This window comes from Triticum urartu, chromosome 5 (genome assembly GCF_003073215.2).
Source record: "Triticum urartu cultivar G1812 chromosome 5, Tu2.1, whole genome shotgun sequence".
NCBI classification, from domain to species: Eukaryota; Viridiplantae; Streptophyta; class Magnoliopsida; order Poales; family Poaceae; genus Triticum; species Triticum urartu.
Window position 1 is genome coordinate 50,932,982 of NC_053026.1, and position 8,828 is coordinate 50,941,809.

Consider the following 8,828-nt stretch of genomic DNA (forward strand, 5'->3'; position numbering starts at 1 on the left):
TATCAATGATCAAACTTGTGCACCTGCTAGCATTCACACTTCATAAATTATTTATTTTATCATTTACCTACTCGAGGACGAGCATGAATTAAGCTTGGGGATGCTGATACGTCTCCAACGTATCTATAATTTATGAAGTATTCATGTTATTATATTATCCATCTTGGATGTTTATTGGGCTTTATTATGCACTTTTATATTATTTTTGGGACTAACCTATTGACCCAGAGCCCAGTGCCAGTTCCTGTTTTTCCCTTGTTTCAGTGTTTCGAAGAAAAGGAATATCAAACAGAGTCGAAACGGAATGAAACCTTCTGGAGAAGTTATTTTTGGAAGGAAAGCAACCCGGGAGACTTGGAGTCCACGTCAAGGAAGCTTCCAGGAAGCCACGAGACAGGGGGGCGTGCCCTCCACCCTCGTGGGCCCCTCGTGGCTCCCCTGACGTACTTCTTCCTCCTATATATCTCCATATACCCTAAAACGATCGGGGAGCACAATAGATCGGGAGTTCCGCCGCCAGAAGCCTCCGTAGCCACTGAAAACCAATCTAGACCCGTTTCGGCACCCTGCCGGAGGGGGAATCCCTCTCCGGTGGCCATCTTCATCATCCCGGTGCTCTCCATGACGAGGAGGGAGTAGTTCTCCCTCGGGGCTGAGGGTATGTACCAGTAGCTATGTGTTTGATTTCTCTCTCTCTGTTGTGTTCTTGATTTGGCACGATCTTGATGTATCGCGAGCTTTGCTATTATAGTTGGATCTTATGATGTTTCTCCCCCTCTACTCTCTTGTAATGGATTGAGTTTCCCCTTTGAAGTTATCTTATTGGATTGAGTCTTTAAAGATTTGAGAACACTTGATGTATGTCTTGCCGTGCGTATCTGTGGTGACAATGGGATATCACGTGATTCACTTGATGCATGTTTTGGTGATCAACTTGCGGGTTCCGCCCATGAACCTATGCATAGGGGTTGGCACACGTTTTCGTCGTGATTCTCCGGTAGAAACTTTGGGGCACTCTTTGAGGTTCTATGTGTTGGTTGAATAGATGAATCTGAGATTGTGTGATGCATATCATATAATCATACCCACGGATACTTGAGGTGACATTGGAGTATCTAGGTGACATTAGGGTTTTGGTTGATTTGTGTCTTAAGGTGTTATTCTAGTACGAACTCTAGGGATGTTTGTGACACTTATAGGAATAGCCCAACGGATTGATTGGAAAGAATAACTTTGAGGTGGTTTCGTACCCTACCATAATCTCTTCGTTTTCTCTCCGCTATTAGTGACTTTGGAGTGACTCTTTGTTCCATGTTGAGGGATAGTTATATGATCCAGTTATGTTATTATTGTTGAGAGAACTTGCACTAGTGAAAGTATGAACCCTAGGCCTTGTTTCCTATCATTGCAATACCGTTTATGCTCATTTTTATCATTAGTTACCTTGCTGTTTTTATAATTTCAGATTACAAATACCTTTATCTACCATCCATATTGCACTTGTATCACCATCTCTTCGCCGAACAAGTGCACCTATACAATTTACCATTGTATTGGGTGTGTTGGGGACACAAGAGACTCTTAGTTATTTGGTTGCAGGGTTGCTTGAGAGAGACCATCTTCATCCCACGCCTCCTACGGATTGATAAACCTTAGGTCATCCACTTGAGGGAAATTTGCTACTGTCCTACAAACCTCTGCACTTGGAGGCCCAACAACTCTACAAGAAGAAGGTTGTGTAGTAGACATCAGCCGACACGTGCGCCCATCGTGCAAATTTCTGACAACCATCACACCTACTGACCAAATCCTCCGCATCAGCATGAGCCATCAGGTAGTAAAAACCATGACGGAAGGCCTTGGCTACAAGAGATTTTGACCTGACATGATGGCCACAATCTCCTTCATGGATCTCTCGAAGAATTTCTTGACCTTCTTCAGGAGAGACACAACGTTGAAACGCTCCGGTGACACTGCGATGATACATCTCACCACTGGAAATTGTCATTGACTTAGACCGCCGGCTTATTTGTCTAGCCAAGGTCTCATCCTCCGACAACTCGCCCCGGGTCATATAAGCCAAATACGGCACTGTCCAATCTAGAATGACATGAAGAGCCACCACCAATTGTGCTTCCAGGTCTGGAACGACTAAGTCTTCCTCTGTAGGCAACTTGACAGAAGGGTTATGCAGAACATCTAAAAAAGTGTTAGGCGGCACCGTCTTACGCTGAGATCCCAACCAACTTAAAGCATCGGCCGCTTCGTTCTTTCTGCGGTCAACGTGCTCCACTTGATAACCCTTGAAGTGTCCAGCAACAACGTGAACCTCACGACGATAAGCCGCCATGAAAGGATCTTTGGAATCCCACTTGGCTGATACTTGCTGAGCCACCAAATCTGAGTCGCCGAGGCACCGTACCCGTCTTAAACTCATTTTTTTGCCATTCGAAGACCATGGAGTAAGGCCTCATACTTAGCTGCCTTGTTAGTACAAGGAAACATCAACCACAACACATAAAAAAATTTGTCACCTCGAGGAGAAGTTAAAACAACTCCAGCCCCCGAGCCTTCCAATTGTCTAGACCCATCAAAATGAATCATCCAATATGTGTTGTCTGGCTTCTCTTCAGGTATCTGCAACTCCGTCCAATCGTTAATGAAGTCCACCAGTGCTTGAGATTTGATGGCAGTACATGGCACATACTTTAAACCATGAGACCCAAGTTCAATGGCCCACTTGGCGACTCGTCCCGTGGCTTCTCTATTTTGAATAATATCTCCTAAAGGAGCAGAGCTAACCTCAATGATAGGATGACCCTGAAAGTAATGCTTAAGCTTCCGGCTCGCCCTGAACACCCCATAAACAAGTTTCTGCCAATGTGGATATCTCTGTTTGGACTCAATGAGCACCTCATTGACGTAGTAAACCGGCCGTTGAACCGGATATTCCTTGCCAACCTCTTTGTGCTCTACAACAATGGCCACACTGACAGCACGTGTGTTAGCAGCCACATATAACAACAACGGCTCCTTATCAACGGGAGCAGCAAGGACCGACGGCTCAGCAAGCTGTCTTTTCAGATCTTCAAAGGCAGAGTTAGCAGCATCACTCCAGACAAAATCATCCGTCTTCTTCATCATTTGATATAACGACATAGCCTTCTCACCTGATCGGCTTATGAAACGGCTTAAAGCTGCAACACAACCCGCCAGCCGCTGAACGTCATTGCTGCACGACGGCTTAGCCAAAGACGTAATCGCCTTTATTTTCTCTGGGTTAGCTTCAATGCCTCTGTTAGACACCAAAAAACCCAAAAGCTTACCCGCCGGTACTCCCAAAACGCACTTGGCCGGGTTAAGCATCATCTTGTAGACCCGGAGGTTATCAAAGGTTTCCTTCATATCATCTACCAAGGTTTCCTTCTCTCTGGATTTCACCACTATATCGTCCACATAAGCATGAACATTACGCCCAATCTGATTATGAAGACAGTTCTGCACACACCGCTGATAAGTTGCCTGGGCACTCTTAAGCCCAAAGGGCATGGACACATAGCAAAAGGCTCCAAATGGAGTAATGAAAGTTGTCTTCTCCTGGTCCTTAACCGCCATCTTGATCTGATGGTAACTAGAATAAGCATCCAAAAAGCTCAAACGCTCACAACCTGCCATAGCATCAATGATTTGATCAATACGAGGGAGAGCAAACGCATCAACCGGACAAGCTTTGTTTAAGTCCGTGTAATCCACACACATACGCCAGGTGCCGTTCTTTTTAAGCACGAGCACCGGGTTAGCCAACCACTCTGGATGAAAGACTTCAATAATAACCCGGCTGCCAAAAGCCAGGCCACCTCTTCTCCAATAGCCTTGCGCCTTTCCTTGTTTAACCGCTGGAGAAACTGCCTGACCGGCTTAAACTTTGGATCAATATTGAGAGTGTGCTCAGCGAGTTCTCTCGGTACACCTGGCATGTCAAAAGGTTTCCATGCAAAGATGTCCCGGTTCTCATAGATGAACTCGATGAGCGCGCCTTCATATTTGGGATCCAAATTAGCACTGATAATAAATTGTTTGGATGCATCGCCAGGCACAAAATCAATCATCTTGGTATCGTCAGCTGACTTAAACTTCAGCGCCGGCTCATGCTCCGTAGTTGGCTTCTTCAAAGATGTCATGTCTGCCGGGTCAACGTTGTCTTTGTAGAACTTTAACTCCTCCGCCGCGCAAACAGATTCTGCGTAAGCAGCATCGCCTTCCTTACACTCTAAGACTATCTTCCGACTTCCATGTACTGTGATAGTACCTTTATAACCCAGCATCTTGAGCTGCAGATAAACATAACACGGCCGCGCCATGAATTTTGCATAAGCCGGTCGTCCAAACAGGGCGTGATATGGGCTCTTGATTTTGACCACCTCAAAGGTTAATTTCTTAGCCCTGGAATCATGCTCATCTCCAAAGGCTACTTCCAGTTCAATCTTACCAACTGGATATGCCGACTTACCAGGCACTACTCCATGGAAAATAGTGTTGGACGTCTTAAGACTCTTATCAGTCAACCCCATGCATCGGAAAGTCTCATAATACAAAATGTTGATGCTACTGCCCCCGTCCATGAGCACTTTTGTGAACTTATATCCACCAACCTGAGGAGCCACCACCAAGGCCAGGTGACCCGGATTATCAACCCGGGGAGGGTGATATTCCCTACTCCACAAAATAGGCTGCTCAGACCATCTCAAATAACGTGGAACCGCCGGTTCAACAACGTTCACAGCTCTCTTATGAAGTTTCTGGTCCCTTTTGCATAAACTTGTGGTGAATACGTGATACTGCCCATTGTTCAGCTGCTTTGGGTTACTCTGATACCCGGATTGCTACTACTGCTGACTACCTTGGCCAGATTGCTGATTATAGCCCCCTTGATTTCCTTGAGGGCCCTGGCCATGAAAGCCGCCACCGCCTGAGCCGCGGCCCGGGCCGCTGCCCGGGCCATGAAAGCCGCCTCCGCCTGAACCGCCGCCCGGTCCATGATTACCGTCGAACATGTTAGAATTCTTGAAAGCCTTCATGATCATACAGTCCTTCCATAAGTGAGTGACTGGTTTCTGCTGAGTGCCGTGCCTTGGACAAGGCTCATTTAACAGCTGGTCAAGAGTGGGACCTGACTCGCCGGACCGAAGGGGTGGCCTCCCCTTACGTCGCTGATTATTCCCCTGTGCGTTGGTGTTAGCCACGAACTCCAGACTACCATCAGCCTTACGTTTATTATTACCTCCTTGATTTGCCAGATTATGCTGGTGGCCCTTGCCGTTGCCGTTCTTCTTTCCCTTCCCTGTCTTCTCTTCATCAGACGCGGGATCCTTGGTACTATCAGAGTCCGCGTATTTGACCAGAGCCGCCATCAGCTGTCCCATGTCATTACAATCGCGCTTGAGCCGCCCCAGCTTCTGTTTCAGAGGTTCGAAACGACATTTTTTCTCCAACATTAAGACCGCGGAGCCAACTATCGTGGAATTGTCACGGCAGATGTCCTAGAGAAAGACTTAGTCGTGGAACCGGCATCAAGCAAGGGACACCTCCTGTCCTTGTGGCTATACCTGCTTCAACAGAGGTCGTCGGATAAACTAGAAAAGCTTGGTGAGCCGCCTGCTCAGCTGCATGTTGAACCGCCCGCTTAGCCTCTTGGCGGATCCTATCCTAGTCAACCAAGTTAAGAGCTCCATCACGCGCCGGGTCACGCCCGCGCGGCTGGTTACGGTGCTTGGCGTTGCTTGACACGACCGCTGAATCCATATGCCTGCTCTAGCTTCGGCTCCGGCTTGGGGGAGGGGTTGAATGAATCCTGTCTCGACTATAAGAATATGACTCCAGTTGTGCCAGAGCCGTCTGAAGAAGTTATCTGACCCGTCGCATTTCGATCGCCGTCGGGGAGTCGCCTTCCATCGGGAGAGCCGCCAAACATGTCGATGCAACGATTAGATTCTCCAAAGGTTTAGAAAAATGACCCGATGGTGTTGGTGTATAATGAGGCGGAGCAGTATTCACACGGGGGGGGGTTCCATAGCCCACGGCTGAACTGGCGCCCTAGCCTCGGGTGTTGTAACCCAGTTTGCCTCCGGCGGGTTACTGGGACCGGCCCCGGGTGTGTGGAAGAGGTTCCCAGGATCGTAAGTCAGAGGCAGACGTGATTGAGTCTTCTGGTGCCTTCTCCTCATGACATCGTTTGGTGCGTTCAGATCCATCGTGAGCCGAAAAGCCTCTGATTGAAGCTGCTGAGCCCGAGCGTCCAAAGCCGCCCGCTCTGCAGCCATCCTAATGTCCTCCGCCGCCAAGTTTTCCTTGGCTTGTGCTACCTCCCTACGTAACCATGTCACCTCCGCATCATGCTGAGCCTTATTCGCCGGTTCGACCACGACGGTCAACAGGGTCATCATCCTATCCATGAGATCCATCAGCACCTGAGCCGGTGGTCGCGCGGGGTCTCCTGACCCGGCCGCTGCCAACCCGGTGCTTATCGTTGCTGCAGTCGTAGAGTTTTGAGCGGGCTGCGTACCAGTCATGAAGATCCCCGCTCTGTTCGGCGGCTCAAAGGGGTCTGGAATACTGCTGCCATCGAAACAGCCCCCAAGCCTGCCATCTTGTAGTTGATACAATGAATCCGTCTCACCTGTGGACGACTCATCGTCAGAGTAGACGGCCGTCTCACCGCCATCCACAGATCCTTCAGAAAACTCCCCTCCATGGATGCAACCCACGAAGGCACGCCTCACGACGGGCTGAGTCCGGGCGGGTCTCCCACGCTGAGCCATCTTGATGAGGTTGGTGCATATGTCCGGCTCAGGGCCCGGCTCGCCGATCCGGCCGATGAAGACGTGGATTCCGCCGAAGGGGACCCGGTACCCGTACTCAATTGAGCCGGCGTTGGGGCCCCATCCTGCGTCGTCGATATAGAGCTTGCTGCGACAACTCTTGGTCATCTGGCCTACAGCGTATCCCTTGAGCCCTTCGAAGCTGCCCTTCAAGAACTCAAAATCACCGTGCGCTGGCCCCACGGTGGGTGCCAACTGTCGTGGAATTGTCACGGCAGATGTCCTAGAGAAAGGACTTAGTCGTGGAGCCATCACAACTAGGAAGCTTAAAGGGGCTAATCGGGACAAAGGACACGAGAGGTTTATACTGGTTCGGCCCCTTGCGGTGAAGGTAAAGCCTAGTCCAGTTGATGTGGTATTTCTAGGTTTCGATGACCAAGGAGCGAATACGATAGCTTGGCTCTCGATCTGTTGTTTCTTGCCCTAAGCCACCGCCGGGTCGTCCCCTTATATACACGGGTTGACGCCCTGCGGCCTACAGAGTCCCGGTCGGCTCATACAACGTGTCCGGCTCGGTGACGTATCTTACATGCCTTGCATTACAAGTCTATTCATACATGGCGGTTTATACCTATGGGCCATAAGCCGCCTCCTAGCTTGGGCCTATTATAAGCCTAATCATAAACCGTCATCTTGTATACTCTTGGGCTTTATTCTTTTAAACCGCCATTCTAGTTGACCCGGCCCCTCCTGGGTGGGTCACTCCTGGTAGTCATATCCTCAACACAAGCATCAAATGATTCCAAAAGCCCATCAACACGGAGTTTCTTCATGCGCTTTACACCAATATGACCTAAACGGCAGTGCCACATATAAGTTGCACTATCATTATTACCTTTGCATCTTTTGGCTTCAATATTATGAATATGTGTATCACTACGATCAAGATTCAATAAACCATTCACCTTGGGTGTATGACCTCAGAAGGTTTTATTCATGTAAACAGAATAACAATTATTCTTTGACTTAAATGAATAATTGTATTGCAAAAAAACATGATCCAATCATATTATGCTCAATGCAAACACCAAATGCCATTTATTTTAGTTTCAACACTAATCCCGAAGGTAAAGGGAGTGTGCGATGGTGATCTTATCAACCTTGGAATCACTTCCAACTCACATCATCACCTCGCCCTTAACTAGTCTCTGTTTATTTTGCAACTCCCATTTCGAGTTACTACTCTTAGCAACAGAACCAGTATCAAATATTGAGGGGTTGATATAAACACTAGTAAAGTACACATCAATAACATGTATATCAAATATACTTTTGTTCACTTTGTCATCCTTCTTATCTTCCAAGTATCTAGGGCAGTTCCACTTCCAGTGACCATTTCCTTTGCAGTAGAAGCACTCAGTTCCAGGCTTTGGGCTTCTTCATGGGAGCAACAACTTGCTTGCTATTCTTCTTTGAAGTTCCTCTTTCTTTCCCTTTGTCCTTTTCTTGAAACTAGTGGTCTTGTTAACCATCAACACTTGATGCTATTTCTTGATTTCTACCTTCGTCGATTTTAGCATCGCGAAGAGCTTGGGAATTACTTTCGTCATCCCTTGCATATTATAGTTCATCACTAAGTTCTAGTAACTTGGTGATAGTGACTAGAGAAATTTGTCAATTACTATCTTATCTGGAAGATTAACTCCCACTTGATTCAAGTAGTTGTAGTACCCAGACAATCTGAGCAGATGCTCACTAGTTGAGCTATTCTCCTCCATCTTGTAGGCAAAGTACTGTCAGAGATCTCCTACCTCTCGACACGGGCATGAGTATCAAATACCAATTTCAACTCTTAGAACATCTTATATGCTCTTTGGCATTCAAAAACATTTTTCAAGTCCCGGTTCTAAGCCGTAAAGCATGATGCACTAAACTATTAAGTAGTCATCATGCTGAGCTTTGTCAAACATTCATAACATCTGCATTTGCTCATGCAATAGTTATGTCACC